Genomic DNA, 6,079 nt, shown 5'->3' on the forward strand with positions numbered 1-6,079 from the left:
CAAGCCCCCTTCCAACAATCTTAAAGGGCCTTTTCATACCCCTAAGCTCATCAGGGAACAGAACAGCAGCAGGCACACCCCAAGCACCAGCCCCGGCCCTGCCACACTGCTGCCCCCATGGAGAGCATTAGCCTTCCCAATGGCTCCTTGCCGCTCCACAGCCCTCTCCCAGCCCTCCTCCACGCTCAGCTGGGGACATGGCTCTCCTTGCTTGACTGGAGCCACAGGGGGGCCAATAAGGCCAAGGAACACACCACCCCACAAGGACAATCTGAATAAAGTCACCAAATTACAGTGGAGGAGGAAGCTTGCCCACCTTTGACGCACTCAGTACCAGTGAGCCAGAACTACAACTTACGTGCTATAGAGCATGTGCTGTAACATCACCCTTGCAGGCACCAACTATGTCTTGGCTTTGTACCGGTACCCAACTACAGCCTGTAGCAGGAACTCACCCACCAAAGAATCCCTAGCGATTTTAGTGCAGAGCCTGAAGGCAAAGAGCTGATGTTACAGAAAAACTGAGCTTCTTCGCACACACATATTTTAGTCATCTTATGCTAAGACTAAAAACAGACACAAGCAAAGATCATTATCTGAAAACGCTTTAGCAGATATGAGACACCCTCACAATTGTTGCAAGAGGAAAAAAAAAAATTGCACTTTCCCCACCCATCCCCGGTTCTCTTTGCACATTTGACAGCACAGCATCTGAGCTCATTTTGCAGAAGTAGTTGTCAGTTACTCACAGTTGGGGCTATTTTTAATGTCATTTCCGACAAAGCCAGACAGATACCAAGTTGACTGTACCTTCAGCAATATACGAGTTATAAACGCATCTCAACTGTCTGCACCTGCTATACGTTAGGACAGTCAACAGGCTTCTCTGCAAGCAGCGACATAAGGAACACAGGCTTGCATACTCCAGTCTCAAACAGTGGTTGAGCCCACGAACTGAGTTCAGCTTGGCAGCGACATTAAGAACCTTAGTCTGGAAGCACAGAAAGAAGCTCCACTTACTAGCTTCAGTAACAAATATTTTTTCTGCCCTGTTCCCTTATCCCCACCCCCCACCCTCCCCTTGCAGAACGACAGAGGAGATCATACATCTGGTATGCTATAAAACACACATCACTGGCTCCAGACCAAAACCACGAGGCAGCATCCTCCAGATTCCACTGGGAAGTACACATTGCTGCTGACTGACCTAGAGATCACAAATGTGATCCAAGACCTCACGCTCAGTTCATAACCACTGGATTTATGGGCAGACCCCTATAGCCACATATGCAATATACTGCTTTACCCTAAGAATACCACAGGTATTAACATGTTTGCTTAAAAAAAAAAAAAAAACAAAAAACAACCCACACACCCAAAACACACCCACACAACAAACTTCCTTCATTTAAAATCAAGTGGCAGATAGGGTTGAGCAGCGCCCCATCAATAAAATCTCACACTTGGGTCAGCATTTGAACGAAAAATGATAAAAGAGCAAATAACTTGAGCTGCAGCATGTTTATCATATATGGGCAAGCTGGCTGAATGACAAACTAAAGAGAAGCTGGGAGAAGGCACCATCATCCGACATTCCAGAAGGACAGACAGTTCTGTTGGCCCCGGTGCCCTCTGAAGCCGTGGGAGGTGTCGAGCTGTGCCTGCCCCGCTGCAGAGCGACTTCACTGCACAGCTCTGTCCCCACACGAGCACCAGCAAGCCCAGTCAGGGAAGCAATCGGGCTGAATCCGACAGATTTGTGCACACGTGGCCTTACTCCTTCCCTGAGAAGCACCAGAGCAGGCAGCCAGCCCAGACTCAGAAACCACTGCGGGGCCACACCTAACAAAGTCAACCTCCACTGCAGCCCCCACTGGTCGCTCTTGGTCCCCCGCAAGGCAAGATGGCCCACGCAGGCAGCAAGCAGCAGCTTTCACACAGCTTCGGGAGCCAGGCCGTCGAGGACAGCAAGAGGAGAAGGCTGCCACAGGAAGCGAGCCACAGCAACAGCGGGCACGGCTGAGAAAGTCGACAGCTTTGAAGAGCCCGCGTGCAGAAACTGTGCCGAGATGGAGCGGAGGAGGCAGTGCCTGAGCTGCAGGAAGCCAGGCAAGCCCAGCGACACAAGCGTGTATCTGGCACCCACTGCAGCAGGGACACCGAGGGGTCTGCCAGTGCAGAAAGCACTCTGCCCGCAGCCCCCGGCAAAACTCACCGCCATAGCGCTGATTTACTAACACAGGGAGGGGGGAAGCTGGTCACAGCATGTTGGCCATTGAAAAGCAAGGCTGCAGGTTACCCACTCTTCTAGGTGACTAACATGGAAGTCCCATGTGGGCTTGGAAGAACAGAGAATTCTAATAAAATATAAATCCATATAAACCCTGTCATGCTGAAGTCTCAGAGCCCCAAATACACATTTGGCTGTTAACACAAGAGACTATTTTGAGATTAATTTGCAATGCTCATCGGTAATAAGGAAAATAAAATTCTTCCATGCAGCCAGTGGTAAACAGGAATGTTCCTGTGGAAAAAAAAATTTTCTTGAAGCCACTTGCTGCCATTGAAAAAGGTGATGCCTACAGAGCAGAGCAACACAAGAGCGTTCTGTGGCTTTTCTGGTTCTCAAGACCAAGCATAAAAAGCCACAACGACCTAGGTGTTGAAATCTCCCTTTGCAGCTGATCCGTACCTGCTATTCAGAGGGGCCTAAGGACAGGGCAGCTAAGTGGAGCCTGAGGGGATCCTCCGTGCAGGATGGGTCCATCAGACCAGAGATCAGTTACTCTGATCTAGTATAGGAGCCTACTTCAGGCACCCTTAATATAAACCAGGGCTTCTTTTTTTCCCCTAGAGTGGTGGAGAATCAGCTTTATTACCCCCAAGGAGAGTTGGTTAAAAAAATGAGGTCTCCTTCAAACCACATTCAGAGCTCCCAAGAAAGCTTCAGAAAAGCCCATCCCTTATGCAAAGGGGCTGACACTTGCAATTGCCATACTTCAGAGGCCTTCACCCACCCACCCTGCCCCAACTCTTGTCGCACAATCATTGTTTCGAAGGTCCAGAGCCATCGTCTTCTATTAGCACTAGCAAGCACACCCGAGTAGTGCAAGAAAGCAGAGCCATGCAAAGCCGGGGCTATGCCCATGCGTCTTAATAGGTTGGAGAACTCAGCATTTTAGAACTCTGGAAGCATCACTTGCCCACCTTAATCAGTGATCTAATCTGGGCAGGCAACTTTTTCAGGAATAAAAGTTCTACTTTATAAGAAGATTACTACAAAATTATTCATTCAAAACAATATATATATATATATATGTATAAAAAGACAGGGAATTCCCCTACCCGCTACACAGCATGGCTTCCAAAATCATTAATGACGTGTTTCCAAATTAAAGCTGCTTGAATATAATTCTTTCCTTTTCAACCAAGCAGACCGTAAGCAGTCACATCCTACCAGCGATGTTGCAACACCAGGGCTCCTAACAGCCTGCCACCCCGTCCAGAGGGCAAACAAGTTTGACCAAAGGGGTTGCAAGATGAGAGTACTAAGCCAGTAAAAGCAGCCATGGGTAGATCCCCAAATTTACAGTCAAGTCCAGATACTTGTATGCCACTTATTATGCAACTTACTCACAACCTTGTGCAATGGATCAATTCCTCTATTTTTGCCATTTCCTTTCTCATAAATAAATTACTCATGCACCTCCCATTGCTTTCCTGTAGCTGTTCCAAGCCATTAACTTTGCCGTTCGCTATTTCTTTAGAGCTAGTTTGAAGAGGCCCTTAGAGTAACTATTTTTGTACCTGTTGTTTGAGCTACTTGGAGGGAACATCCTTTACTAGTCAAAACCCAGAAGGAGATAAAAAAAAAAAATTACGGGGAAAAACCCTGACCCCTTTTCCATAACATCTGGATCAGGAGGTAAAACTGAAAGCGAAATCTAGCCATATGCACTTGCCATCACTCAGCTTCCACACTCCAGGTAGCTTTGGGGTTTGTTCTGGGGTTTTTTGTTTGTGAACACACATTTGCTTGTGCCTATTAGAAGGTGCTATTCTCTGGAGAAATAGTATACGCCCATTATGGCTTCAGAACCCTAACAGCAGGGTTGGCAGTGGTACTTAACCACATCCCCAGCTAAGGTTCTTCAACTTAGAGGCAGTCAGCAGGACAGTGGGCATGTTTGAAGTGCCAGCAGCAGCACAGGCACCATTCCTCCCAGCTGTTGTGTGCCCCTCCTAGGCAATTCCAGTCACAGGTTACAAACAAGTATTTTGTGCCCGCCCCCCCCCAATTGTACACCACACTCTGGTGTTGTGATCCTGGCTTCTCCTGCAGTAACTTAACCAGTAAAACAGTTCCAACGCTCCCCACCACCACTGGAAGCATTTCAGATTTTCTAAGACGACTCAAGAGGGCAGCTTTCCCCCAGCCCTAAACTTGCCTTAGTCCAGTTCTTCCCTCTCAAGCTCCATTCCAAAGGCAGGGGATTTCCCAGCACTGTTGGGCAGCTGCAAAGACCCAGTTCAAGGGGTTAGGCAGATGAGCCTGGTAGCCATGACACATCCCCAGACAGCCCATAAGGTTTGCAAACTTAGCATCCAGTGGATGTCTGCCAAAAATTACAAGCAGTTACTTTGCTGGAAGGGGCTCAAAACAAGATCAAGAGAGGATGCTAACAAGACAAGTGTGAGCCGCATAGAGGCACCACGTGTAGAGTAAGCACCTGAGGTTCATGAGCTGATAGACTAAATACCCATTCCCTATGGAGAGGTCTCTGAAGTCACCTGCAGTTAGGAATTGTTTCAGAGGTAACTTGGAATTGAGGGCAAAGAAAGCAAGCTATGCTCAGACGCTCTGCTAATCATTCAAGAGACTTTCCACAAGGAAGACAGCATGAAGATAACTGCTGTGGCTGAGCTCGCCCTTCCAAAGGCTTCTCGTGTTTGGTGCTCATCTGTTTCACATGCCTCTCTGTTTTTCAACTGGGAGACATGTAGCACTTCAGCTCACGGGCAGCAGAGGGGCAGCCGAACACAGGGCTGCCTGTTTCAGACTCCAGAAGCACTGCCTGGGTGTGGCACATCCAGTTCTTGGCCAGCTCACAGCACTCGCTGAGTATCTGAACAATAGCCAGACTTCTAGGAGCTAGAACACAGCCTTACTGTGGGATCTGACTGCCCAGACTATGAGCCATCCCTCCAAATTTAACTGCAGGCAGAGTCAAGTGTGAGGTAAAGCTGTTTCATCATCCTGTGATTTTCAGTTTTATCATTTCCAGCGAGCTAGACAAATCCTGCAACTTCCTTTCGGCACAGGGTCTCATTTAGGCTGGCTGCCTTTTCACAGCTATTTAGGTCATGGTTCCCTAAAACGGCTCAGTTCTATACTTTCTTGCCAGCAACCTATTTGAGGTTTTAAATAGCTCTTTTGGGACTGTACATAGTTTATAAGAGACCAGCTTATGATTGCTGAAGTACCTTCTGTTATTTTAAGCTCCATCTAGTTCAACCACTTGAGCTTTCCTAACGTAGAGGAGAGCAGCTACACCACCAGGACACACAGAACCCTGTGTTCCAACGGGGCGCAAAGCTGCTCGGGAGCCGCAGAGCGCGGTGCCAGCACACACTGGGTGTGGTCCCACCACCATGGTGAACCATCCCAAAAGGCCTGCACCCTCCCACTGCCTCCTCTGGGCTCGCACTCCATGGCTACGCCATGAGCAGGACCAGAGAATGAGTCAGGCGGATAATCACTCATGTTATTTTTTCCAGCAGAACTATTTCATTGATCCCATTCACTGCATTGACACAGGGGCACTGCTCCTGGCAGAAGACAGGAAGAGGGAAGGGTAGAATGGCTTTTTGGGCACAATTGGACAAGATGGGCCAAGCTATCGAACCACTTCTTACTCCTCGCTCCCAGGCACTCCTTCTTTATCCTTTGCAGCAGCCCTAATACAAAACCCCTTGGTGAGATTTATCCTTCATCAAGCCACATGTGCACATGCCACTACCTCAGTCTTCTGCTGAGCTAGCAGAACAGAACTGATGCACTGGTTGAGCTGGACTATCA

This window comes from Egretta garzetta, unplaced genomic scaffold (genome assembly GCF_000687185.1).
Source record: "Egretta garzetta isolate BGI_Z169 unplaced genomic scaffold, ASM68718v1 scaffold512, whole genome shotgun sequence".
Taxonomy (NCBI): Eukaryota; Metazoa; Chordata; class Aves; order Pelecaniformes; family Ardeidae; genus Egretta; species Egretta garzetta.